Below are 13,833 nucleotides of genomic sequence, written 5' to 3' on the forward strand. Positions count from 1 at the left end.
ATCTATGATGAAATCAGGTATCATCACAAAAAAACATCATAGAACAGCACATGATTTTGTCATAGATCACTTGCGCGACTGTTCCTGCTCGTCTATGATGATCTTATTCGAAACTATGACGAATAGGTCTTGTCATTGAATTATTTACTGATCTATGATGAACAATATTTGATATGTTATGACGGCACTTCATCATAGATCTCCACATGGTACCTTCTCCATCCAATGTGTACTTGTGGGACCTATAGTTACTCATCCGAGACACTTGTAGTTCATCATAAAAGTCTCCATTCGATCCTTTCTCCATGCGACGTGTACCTGTGGGACCCTTCTCCACCTGACCTGTGTGGCCTTTCTCTCTATCCATTTGACCTATGGGACCTAACGGCTTGTGTGTCACTTGTGCTTGTGGACCCTTCTCCATCTGACTTGTGGGACCCGATGACACCTTTCTCCATCTCCGTTCGACCTGTGGGACCCGACAGTTTGCGTGTCACGTGTACCTGTGGGACCATCCGACCTTTGGGACCCGACGGCTTATGTGTCACGTGTACCTATGGGACCTTTCTCTATCTCCATCCGACCTATGGGACCCTAGGACTTGCGTGTCACTTGTTGCCGCCGGGGTTTAATAAATTCAAACTAAAAAAACCATGAGATCTAGGAGTTGAACCCGGGACCCAGAGCAAGGAATAGACCGTCTTCGCCATTGCACTAGATTCCTGGTTGTGTTGACATGTCTTTGGAGTAGTATATGTTCTCTGTGTGGACAGGTTGACTATATATTGGATATATCCCTATCCCCTGCAAGTGGAAACAAATCTGTGCCCGTTGGATTTGCTACGGTGGCGGTGACAACGAAGGATCCCCAGTGTGCTGTGGTGGCTCAGGATTCCTTTTGGAGGCTAGGCAACGAGTCTTCCCTATGGAGCGGGGTGGCATTGGCGTCAATGTCCGTCATGTGCCACGGTAGAGGCGACAGATATGATCCGCATGTCTCCTTTCTCGCCTTTTCCTGTTCGCTTCATTGTTTTGGTCCTTACTTGAACATGAGGTATACAAGAAACATAGTAGCATTTTGGATCTAGTTAGGCCAATGATGATGAAAAAAACTAGGAGGTGGCACTATTTGGTTTTCTGCCAATGTGTGTCACTTGCAGATCTGTCTAGGCAAACAAACAAGGCCCTTCGCTTCTACCTTAAACTATTTTTTATGTCCAGTGCTTGCTTGATTCTACATTTCTATTTCATATGATCCTAGTGCCACCTAGTGAGTTCCTTATGGTATTTTGAACTTGTAACATATCTGAGGCCACATTTCTGTGCTAATGATGTCTACATGGTTGTTGGATGTATTAGGATGCAGCTCATATGTTTGCTTTCAGTGTCTTCTCCTTGTTGACAACCAAGTTATCCATTTGGTTCCAAACAATATGAAGGCATCAAAAGCAAATCGATGCTTTGTGTCCATCATTCACATGATTGAGGCCACTAATTAATGTCTAAGTTGCACATGTTGCTACCGATGCCAATGATGATCACTGTCACTGGTTCACTGACATTCTACTTATGAAAACTGATGTAGCCTATTCGGGTTGTGTAGATTTGAGATGAGTCATCCCTGCTATGTTGTGTTCGATGGGCATGAGCCAGGAGTTTACTACAACTAGCCTAACTGCCATAGACAAGTTCATAGGTTTCATGGTGCTTGTTATAAAAAGTAGAACTCATATGAAGAAGGAATTGTTGCCATCAAGTCAAAAACCAACTCAAATCCAGCCTTAACTCATGATGATGACTTCTATCTTCAAAACCCAATAGCTGCTCCACCCTCTTCATCATTCAAAACTGTTGTAATTATAGTCCTCGTAATCTTTGTCTGTCTCCTATGGAAGAAGCTCTGAGCTCGTGTACTGATTGTAAGTGTGATGGTTAGACTTGATTTAGCTAGGAATTGTAATGGTTATAGGTCCATTAATTGCTACTCTAGTTTGAGTTATATATATCTATGTGGTGCTACTCTAAATTTAGATGAGGTCGTACCATGAAAATTGTTAATGGTTGTTAAAGTTGCACTTTGGTATGAGTTGTAGGTCTTCGCTGATGGATCTTTGTTGGATTATTTGCCTCCTCAGTGATCTCATTACTGAGCAAGCTCTCATCCTACTGCATGCACATGATGAAATGGAGGACGCCCCCAACAAGAGGAATGCACTGGCCAGCCTCATGGACAATGTCTTTGTCAGGATCCTCCGCCACCTCCCCGCCCGCTCCTTGTTCTGCTGCAAATGTGTCTATCGCTCCTAGAGACGCCTCATCTCGGACAACCATAAGTCGATGCCCCAGACTGTGGCTAGCTTCTTCTATGATAGAATCTATGGCCAAAGAAACTTCACTAGCATCACTGGTGTTTACCCCTCCTTGTCCTTTTTGCCCTTCACCGTTAACAATGTAGCTGTCTCAAATTGCTGCAATGGCCTCATCCTGTGTTGGTGCCTTGGGACTGATGGATACCGCTGTCATCTGCAATCCGGCAACCTAGGAGTTGAAGGTACTACCGCCTAGAATCTATTCTATTGGTGAGGCTCAATTAAGGTTTGATCTGATAGCCTCCTCGCACTTCCATCTATTTGAATATATGGAGGAGGATGGTCAGTGCATGGGTGTGGACATCTACTCATCTAAAACTATGGCATGGATCTTTAAGGAATCTAAATGGGGCAAGGAGGCTGAGTGGACATTGTCAAAATCAGCAATTGTGTTTCTCAATGGTTGTCTGCACTATATTGGGTTCTACGAGGGTTACCATCGTATACTTGCTGTGGATATGGAGGGAAATTCCTAACTGTCCATGTGGTTTTTCACGCTCCATCCATCAAGCTTAGGGTCACTTGTGTCAATGTACTGTTGATGGTCGCAATATGTCCAAGCTTTTGATCTAGATCCTTGAAGACTATGGTACTAATAATAAATGGACATTAAAGCATACTATCAGCCTGCGTAAGTTGTTTGGAAAGACTAAGAAATAAATGGGTTACTTTGATTTTGAGTTGTGCTACACAGCGGTTATAGTTCACCAAGAATGAAATTTGGTTTTCTTTGTTGTTGTTGGGGTGGAAAGAGCCGTCATCGCATATAACATGGACAATAGAAAAGTTCATGTCATCCCTACACATTACATTCCGTATGGTAGACGTGACATCCTACTAGAAATCATTGGCAGACCTTACTATCTTCCCTATGTTCTCTTGTTCTCAGAGTTGGAGTCATTAGTAAAGTAGTAAATAAAGTTGCATTTGATGTATCTCGTTGTCATGACATGTTTAAATGGATCAATGTTGTTTGATTGAGTATGGACATGTTAATTTCCTCTTGGATGGATGTTGTCATTATTTTGCAGCAACTTTAACTTGTTTGTAATGTAAGCTAATGTCTGTGCAGTGTGTCAGACGCGTTCAAACATACAGAGGTCAGACTTTCTTGTGTGTGCAGTAATATTTCAATACTAATGGCTCCTCTTTGTTCCTAAAAAACACTAATGGCTCCTCTGTAGTAGTGATATATTAACCGACTGCAATCTCTTCCACAATTTCGCTTGTTTTCCTTCCTTCCCTGAGTCCTCCCATTCCCACTGTAGATCTAAAAATCACTAGGAACGTGCAGTTGCCTTCTCCAAACCTACTTCACTCTTAGCCACTGCCATGGTGAAGGGCGAGCCTTCTGTGAAGCGTGCATGGGAGGGGGATGATGTTGTGCCTGTGGTAAAGGAGGATGACGTCGTGCCCATGGTGAATCAAGATGAAGCTCTAGTGGATCCCTTTGGAGATAGAGACGATTGGGCCAGTTGGCATCATGAGTAAAGGCTTTCTTGAAGATCAGGCATGTGCTACTAGAACACCAGGGTGGGCACCCTCAACCCACCTCAGGAGGAAAAGGTGAGCAGTTATGTCTTTATTTTTTACCAACTCACCGATGTCCTAGAAAAACTGCCAGCCTACCTGAACAAGAATTGCGTGGACAACATGGAGTACATCCTCGCCTACTACCAGAGTTAGATAGATGGCTTCGACACTAGCATCGTGATGCAGGGAATCAGCACCACCCACAACACCTGAGAAGCACTGGCGCAACCTGGTTCATGCCGATGCTGAGCAGGTGGACAACCTACATCACCGCTGACGAGCAAAAGGGCCTCACGGCTATAGAGGAGGACAGGCGACGACATTGATACCAATGACGAGGACGAGGATGAGGACAGTGATACCGACGATGAGTAGAGGAGTAAATAAAGTTCCATTTAATGTATCTCATGTTGCATTTGATGTATCTTCCTTATGTTGGGAGTACGGATGGAGTACATGTTGCTACTCTTTCCTTATGATGTTACTCTTCCTTATGTATCTTCCTTTACATTTTATGTCAGACGCGTTCAAATGTATAGAGGTTTTGATTTGTGAAGTCTGATTTGCATGTCTGTGTTTACTTTTGTTGAACTTTATATTAGGTGGGTTAAACTCTGTTGACCATGGTGTAGATCAGGTCCTTTGGTTAATTGATAGCCAGTTTCTAGCCCCTGTTGGTTGGTTTTGCCTGTAGGTTTCTTTTCGGTACTCTTTCTGATATGTAGTATGGTAAACATGCATAACGGAATTCATCCAATCAAGTCTCGCGTCGATGTAACACCTAACAGAGGAACCACATAGCTATTCAAATTTTACAGCACACGTAAGAAAGTCCGAGCATCATAAATTTGACTAGGGCCAGACACATCTCATGTTATACAAGGAAACCTTGTTTCGTACGAATGCATTCATTGAATCCCTAAAGGAAACTAATAAAATTGAAACTAGTTACATGTCCGGCTCATTCAAATTTCCACTGCTCGGACTATCAGGTGAGCAAACGGTTTACAAGAAATAGGTAAACATCATTTCAGTCGAATATACTAGAGCGACATGGTCGGGGGAAAAGTTATGATCGTTTGTTGTAGAGTACACATCCGTGGTACAGGTAACTAGTTGCCATCTGTAAGCATAATTTCGGTTAGTGTCAATCGATGGAAGGGGAAAGCCACTCATGACTACTACTACTGATATGAATGTTGTGACCGAGTGCACTCCATACAGGAATAGTTTTACTCATAGCTCTGTACTGTATAGTGTTCGATGAGATCAAATGTGCTACATTCGGACTTTCTTGCAAGCGTAGTAAAATATGAGAATGAAGCGAATGCGGTAGGAAAGCTGGACACAAGAAGTGAATCAAGAAAAAGGGCTTTTGACCACCATGACACGCTTGAGACTTGAATGCCTGGTGCGGTTGTGATAGGTCTTTTCTGTACTTATTTCACTCCAATCCAAGCAGTCATGATAGTCGAGGGGTAGACTGATTGCTACGACACTCTACTGTCCTACGAGATTAAATACGCAGTGACCGACTTTCTTGCATTCAGTAGTAAAAGTCAACAGCTTTGGCTCCTCCGTTCTACATTAGATCGAGGCGAGACTTGTTGAGATGAACTCCTCGCTAGCATGGTTCTTTCAAGTTCAACAAATTTTATCAAAAACATGAGTTGGCTTTAACAAAGATCAAAGGCACTCATTAATGTTTAGCAAATTAAGTTTTAGATCAAAGACGACCAGAAAGAAATCTGCAGCGAAAAGAAACCAGCTACAAAATGACCAAACAACCTGATCTACACAATGCTCAACAAAGTTTAACCCACCTAATACAAAGTGCATGAAAAGTTCACACAAACATGCATGCAAATAATAGTTCACATATTCGCAAGGGTGTCCCACACATCAAGGGTCGAGGTGGGCGTGCACGATCTCGTCCACATCCACCTCCGCTAAGACGGCGTTGGTGGCCGGCTTGAAACTCTCGACCAGATCGATGAGGTCATCGTCCTTCAATTCCGGCGAAGGACCCTGCTCCGCCACTCGGACATTAACCGCTACGCCAATCTGAAGCTAGGCAGTAGCTAGCGCCGGGTAGCCCCTTGATGAACGACTTCGGTCACCACGGCTCAAAGGCAGGCCGGCTAGGGCTCAGAACGGCTCCACTACGATGAATAGATTATCCACTGTGGAAAGCCTGAGTTAATGATGGCTTGCACATACAGGACGAGGGTATTGTTGACGGTCATTAACATCAATTATAAACCTTCAATATATACTGCATATGTACTTAATTTCATCACTAAACATAGGAATAGGGGTTTTAACTAATGAATTCCATGAGCTTTGGTGAATATGTGAATGCAGGAGGATTTATCCAGAAAACAGCCCCTGGGACCACCGTCATACTCTCCAAACAAGCAAACCGATATTAGAAAGAGATTTGGCTCGCGAAACCTATGGAAAACAACTCAAGATGGAGTCTAGAAGTTTCCACCTAAGGGTGGGGCCCACCTATCATAGAGATAGGCTCAGCCGGCCCCACCTGTAGGCGCACCTGGCCTATGGGTCCCATCGGTCAGTGTCGCCTTTCTACGACGGTTTCCCATCGCCTTTGAGAGTCCATCTCCGCCATTGATCAAGGTCGGTTCATCCAATGTTGATCAAGGGAGTTGACGCGGATCGATGACGTGGCGATTCCTTGCCACTTACTCCACCTCGATTCCTTGCCCCCTACTCCACCTCGGCCTATATATAGCAGCCCCTACCCCTCTCCTAGGAGGCATCCTAAACCCTAATTCATATTCTCCTCGTCAGGATCAGAGCCAGCTATCAAGAGAAGATTAGTCCTCAATAGGATCTAGTCTTATAAATAGAAATAGTGAGATGGAGAGTGAGGGAAGAGTATGGAGGAGGTGCCAGCCTATCGGTGCTCTCTCTATGGCTTGTACCTTGGCGGATCCAAGTTCTATCTGAGCTTGTCTTTGAGATTTATCTAGTAATCAACTTCAGATTCAAGTAAGCATCTTGTTTATATTGTTCGGTGCTCTCTCTATGGCTTGTACCTTGGCGGATCCAAGTTCTATCTGAGCTTGTCTCTGAGATTTGTCTGGTAATCAACTTCAGATTCAAGTAAGCATCTTGTTTATATTGTTCATCAGGTTTGCGACTCTTTTGAGTGCTTTATTCTCTACATAGGGGGAGTAAAGTATTAATCATAAATGTAAGCGTGGTGCTTAGACTTAGGTTAATCATGGATGCACCTTGAATTCTGGATCGGTGGTAGCTCGTGAGGGTGACTCTTATAGCCTCGTTGAATCCTTTGTAGTCCACCTCCCATCTGTAGGACAAGTAGGACCCGGTTGCGAAAGGAAAGCATCCTCTGCTGGTGTCTTTTCCTAGTAATGTCCCCAGTTGAATAGTAGAAGACATAGCTTACCGAAGTCAGAACAAGAGAACTTAGTAATTCTCTCTACGCTCCTGTTTATCCAAACATTGTTGCTATCCTTAGTTAAGTTTGACTGTAGTTAGTCTCACACGTTTCTCTATGGATATGATAATTGGAATACTTTTCGGGTGAAAGCTACAGCGGTATCCGTGCGCTTATGGATTTATCTGTGTGCGTCAATTTATACCAATAAGATTCTAGCGTCGTTGTCTGGGGAAACAGTTGTTGAATTAACTACGAGCCTAGCTTAATCTTTTATCTTTTTTCTTTTAATTTATTCTTTTCCTTTTTACTATGGATTCCACTCCTATATATCAATATGCTAAACCCACGAGCGCAAGACTAGAGCTACCAAAATCTTCAGAGCCTATCCTAACACATGGCTATGAGCTGTGCCCGTGTTTAATAAAACTGATTCGGGATCAATCCTTCGTGGGAGAAGGCGATGAAAACCCATACTCACACCAACAAGAGTTTGCACAGACCTATGCATGCTTACGTATTGCTGGCATGTCTGACGAGACCTTAAGATGGAAGTTGTTTCTGTTCTCTTTGACGGGAAGAGCTAAACAATGGTATAGTCGAACTGTTGAAAGTATGCAAGGAGATTGGGAAACATTATGCTCTAAATTGAGTTTATGTTTCTTTCCCATCTCTAAAGTAGTCAGCCTTCGAAAAGAGGTTCTAAATTTTAGACAACTAGAAGAAGAATCTCTTGGCACATCATGGGATCATATTAATGACCTCATTACCACTGGCCCAGACCTTGCTATTTCAGACCCGATGCTCCTTCAACATTTTTATATGGGTCTTAGCAAGGATTCCATGGAATCCCTTGATGTAGCCTCTAGAGAAGCTTTCCTTCATCTATCTGCTAGTGAAGCAAGGTCTATGCTTGATAAGATTAGTGGAAAAACTCCCTGCTCTAGCATTCATAATGAACTCATCGAGGAAGAGAAGGAATTATCTCCTGAACAAGAAGAAGTTTTGATAGCCAAATCACAACCACTCTAATCCCAAAATTTAGCTGTCAATCCCGAACCATCAATACCCTAAAATCCTCCAAGGGAAGAAGAAATTCAACCTTTTGAAATTTCTAGTGAGGATGATCTTTTTTATGTTGATTGTGGGAAAAGCTTAAACTTTGTCGATGCGGGACCCATGGGATACCCCTCAAGGAAGGGAGAAGATCTAGTCTAACTAGGATTCTTTCCATGTAATCTTAGTAGTAGTATTATTCTGTAATCCTACTAGGAACTCTCATTGTAAACCGACTAGGACTCTGGCCTCCTGACTATATAAAGGAGGGCGGAGTTCCTAGAGAAGGGAGTTAGAGACAAGACTTTTGACAATCAATCCAACGCAAAGGCTAACACCGACTGGACGTAGGGCTATTACTCGATCACGGTCGAGGGCCCAAACCAGGATAAATCGACTGTCTCTTGCGTTTACCGTCGAGTTCTGCATACGCTGAAAGTCCTGAACAAACTGCCCCTGGGTACCCCCGTGGTAGGCTATCGGTGGTGAAACATCGACAGCTGGCGCACCAGGTAGGGGCTTTCGATGAATTTGCATCCGAGAGCTCGACGGACCTCGACAACATGATCTTCTCTGATGGGATCAACCTTCATCTTTGGTTCATGGATCTATGAGGCAGGCGACGATGGCAAGCTCCAAAGCTGTCTCCTCGAAGATTCGGATCACCATGAAGACCTTTCTATTTCGGCGACTACGATAGATCAACTCGCCGGAAGATTCACGTAGCTCGTGATGTCCGATCCAACTCAGATTTCACGGCTTTGCGCATCCAACTCAAACTCAGGCTCCGCATCCGAGATGGAGTCTTACCCGAGTTCTTTCGAGAAACCAAGTTCTTTTTAGGTAGGGTTCCAGAACGCGGCTTCGGCCTATCAAGAATACAACTCAGAGTACACTCAGAATCCTTTCAAGAAGTCGGGTCCTTTTCTGTTCGGACTCCACAACATGGCAAAATCTTATCAGGCATGGCCTGAAGGATCCCTCGATCCGGTGCTTAGAATGCCACTGAAAGGAGCTCAGGAAGGTCTCGTACTAACTATAACATCTCAAGACTGCATCGTCCACTGGCCATGTTCTATTCCTAAGGATAGCGGTACCCGACTAGTCGGCATGACAACAACAGCAATTCTACCCTACCAAAAGGAGACTCGATCTGTGACCTTGAAGCCTCTACTAAAGTTATCAACGACTACGACAGTGTGGAAACTGACGCCGATAACAGAACAATTCACGCACTGAGAAGTATTCATGGTTCGACATCCTCGATCACCATTGGTCCCCCTAGAAGCACCCGACATCAGGTCATCGATGAATCTGAGTCCAACATATCACCCTTTATCCAGGGGCACGATGGTGAGACCGAGAATCAGAAGCAAGCCAGAGAAAGAAGAAACAAATTAAAACAAGGATGCCAACGCCGTGCTAGGCAGCGCAAGGAAGCTTGGATCAGATATGAATCAGATCTGGCTGAGTACAATAGAAGAAAATCAGAGCAAGAAGTCAAAGAAAGACGCACGGCGAATACACCCTACAATAGGATCCGAGAAGCACTAGAAGAACTCGGAGCGACCTCACATCCCAGTGAAAGACAAGGAACAGCTCTGGGACCTTCTTCGGTCAATAGCCCTAAGGACACATGATGGAAGGACCCGCTCAAGACTACCTGCCAAGGTCAACATCTCATGGGTAGGAAGATCAAAATCAAAGGAAGTCCGCTTTCGAGAGACTCGGACCAAGTGGAAGTCACAACAGAGAAAGTAGAAGGGACCATAGTCAAAACTACCAAGTCGAACAACCAAGAAAGATCAAAAGCAAAGTACCTATTCAGACAGCCCCGCAGAACTACTCTCACCAAGACAACTAGTTGGCTAGAAGGAGGTGCTGAATCAGAATACACAGAAGCCGGAACGCACGATAGATTCCCCTGTTTTGCAAACAGACTTGCTTCAATACGACTACCTCACAAGTTCAAGCCGTCCAACTACTCTAAATATGATGGCAAGATCGAACCAAGGCAGTGGCTCAAGGATTTACTCATAATCGATTGAACTAGCCAGAGGAGACGACGATATCAAGACCTTGTTCTTTCCCATGGCCCTAGAAACCATGCCCCTCCAATGGTTCGACAAATTAAATCCAGGGTCAATCAGAAATTGGGAGGACTTGCAAAGAGTTTTTTGTGAAAATTTCATGGGTATCATTACGCACCCCATCACCCACGCAGAATTAAAAGGACTCAAGCAGAAAGGAGGCGAAAGTCTCAGAAATTACTATCGACGATTTGGCGAACTACGTGCTCAAGTACATGACATCACCGAACGAGAAGTAATCGAAGCTTTCTCTCACGGAATCATGGCTAGGTGGCAATTTCAGGACTTCTGCAAAGAAAACCCGAGAAACAATGAAGAATTTAGACACACAGTAGAAAAGATGATTACTGCAGAGGAGAAGACACGAGAAAGGTTCCCGGATAGAAACAACCAAGACAACCCAGACAAGCAAAATCATCGAAACATCAGACATCAGGAAAGAAAACGTGGACCAGACAACACCATAGTCGGTGGCTGACAAATCAAGGAAGTTTTCCAAACCCAGAAGGTATGACGACATTGAAAACATGCATTGCATCTGGCACCCTAAAGGAAATCACACCATCGGAAATTGCTACACCTTCAACGATCGATACACAAGAAAAGATAATAAGGTAAACACTAAAGAAGACAATCAGAAAAAAGATGAAGACAACCACGAAGACAAGGGATTCTAAAAATCCAGGGGGACAGTAGCAGTGATCTTCGCTGGGGCCCTAGATTCCAGAAGCAAACATCAAGAAAAGCTAGCTCTATGAACCATCATGGCAGCAGAACCGGCTACTCCAAGATATCTCAATTGGTCACAGTATCCAATCCAGTTTTCAAGAGAAGACCAATGGACTAGCATAGGAAACGCAGGCCATTACCCACTAGTTCTAGATCCAACTATCGCCGAGTATGACTGTCACAAAAGTACTAATCGATGGGGGAGCCGGACTCAACATCATTTTTTCAGAAACGCTAAGGAAGATGGGACTACAACTCGCTGGGATGATTACACCAACGAGCACCCCTTTTATGGGATAGTACCCGGCAAGGCAGCCATGCCACTTGGACAAATCACTCTACCAGTTACTTTTGGAACTCCCTCAAACTACCGAACAGAGTTCATCAAGTTTGAAGTTGCAGACGAGACACGCCTTGTGCTTGACAATGGCGCCGCGCTCGTCCCGTTTGACCTTGTACACCCACTTTAGGTCGATCAGAAGGCATCCTGGAGGTGGATCGATGAGCTCCCAAGTCTCGTTTTCCTTGATCGCCTTCATCTCCTCCAGCATCGCCCGTCGCCAATTTGCATCGCGATCTGGCCAGCGCGAACGTGGGTGGTTCCTTTGCACTGATGAGAAGCAGCTCTGGGTCATTGAGTAGCTGACCCACCAGGCCTAAGGACCCTATGCCACCGATGATGTCGTCTAGCCTACGGAACTGGTACCTCCTCACCATCGTGGAAGTCATCCATGAACTCGGTGATGTCGCTTGGAGGTGAGGCAAACTCGATCGGCATCAATGGAGTCCCCTATTCTGCCAGAGTGGTCGGCACAGAACCTAGAGTGCTCGGCACCCCGGCTGCAGTGCTTGGCACTACTCCTGGACCGCTCATCACCACTCCTAGAGTGGTTGGCACCACTATAGGAGTGCTCTACACCATTCTTGGAGTGGCCGGCACCACTGCAAGACCTCTCGGCTCCGCTACAGAAGCGTTTGGCACCCATCCTGGAGTGGTCAGCACCCCTATAGGATCGCTCGGCACCGCTATGGGAGCATTTGGCACCCGTTCTGGAGTGTCGGCACCACTACAGGACCGCCCGACACCACTCCTAGAGTGCTCGGCACCCCTCCTAGAGTGCTTGGCATTGCCCTAGGAGTGCTTAGCTCTATTGCTACAGTGGTTGACACCTCCTCTCTAGTGTCTCCACCACTGTGGATGACCAAGTGCTCGATGACGAAGGTGCTGGTGAAGTCACTGGCTTCCCCTATGCCTGAACTGTCCCAGTCCTAGATCAGGCTTCTCATCGAACACGATATCACGCGAGACAACCACCTTGCCTCTACGTGGGTCGTATAGCCGATACGCCTTGGTGCCTTCCTCATAGCCTAGGAGCACCATCGGTGTGCTCCTGTCCTTCAGCTTAGTGAGGACCGGCTTCATCTTCCTGACATGGCCGATGCAGCCGAATGTCCTAGAGGAAGGACACGCTCGGCTTGCTTCCCATACCAAGCTTCGAACGGCGTCACGCCCTTCAGGGCCTTTGTGGGCGCGCGGTTGAGGATGAACACCGCCGTGGTCACCGCCTTACCCTAGAACCTTGTCAGCAATGCTCTTGGCCTTCATCATGGATCGAGCTATGCTGACCACCGTTTGGCTTCACCGCTCCACCACGCTATTCTGCTGTGGTGAATATGGCGTCAGTGTGGTGTCGTACCACACCCTGATCCGCACAGTATGTAGAGAACTCCACAGAAGTGAATTCGCCACCGCGATCAGTCCGCAACACGCGTAGCTTCTTGCCGCTCTCTGCCTCCGCACGCGCCTTGAACTTCTTGATCACCTCCGCTACCTCGTCCTTACTCGTTAGGAGTTGTAGCCACATATAGCGACTATAATCATCCATGAGCAGGAGGAAGTACCGCCGACCACCATTTGTGGCTAGCATGATTGGCCCGCAGAGATCCCGGCCAGGTAGCTGTCACACAGCTCGCCTGCATGCTTGATGTGGGGCAGCCCTCGGACCATCTTTTCTAGCCGACCGAGCGCATCGAAGCTGAGATGGCTGAACCAGGCATGCCACAGCCATGGCTCCTTGGTGTGCCATGCTGCCAGGCACACCGGGTGCTCCACCTTCAATTCAAGCATGTATAATCAATTACGTGAGCATTTTACCTCCGCGAGAAGACGTCGCTCCCGATCCTAAATCTTTAGGATCCCGCTCTCGATCAGTACCTCGCATCCACGCTCATCTAGCTGCCTGATACTAACGATGCTTGAACGCAGCTGAAGATGATGGTGTCACACCCTCGGATTGTCACCCTTGAACCATCACCGAACACATCCGTCAGTGCGTGGTGCTCACCGTTCTGGCACCTGAAGATGATGGTGTCATGCCCTCGGATCGCCACCCTTGAACCATCACCGAACTTTATCAGTGCTGGTCATGTTGCCATCGAGCTCAGAGAAGGCTTCCTTGGAGCCCGTCATGTGGTTGCTGGCGCCGGAGTCCAGGTACAACCACTGCTCCTGCTCGTCCACCCACACGTCCTGAGGTGGACTTGGGCGCGCTAGTTCATCGACGTTGACAGCCTTTAGAGCCTTGTCATGCCCTTCCACCGCCATCACCTCTCCCTTCTCCTTGGCCTC

Source organism: Miscanthus floridulus, chromosome 1 (assembly GCF_019320115.1).
Source record: "Miscanthus floridulus cultivar M001 chromosome 1, ASM1932011v1, whole genome shotgun sequence".
NCBI classification, from domain to species: domain Eukaryota; kingdom Viridiplantae; phylum Streptophyta; class Magnoliopsida; order Poales; family Poaceae; genus Miscanthus; species Miscanthus floridulus.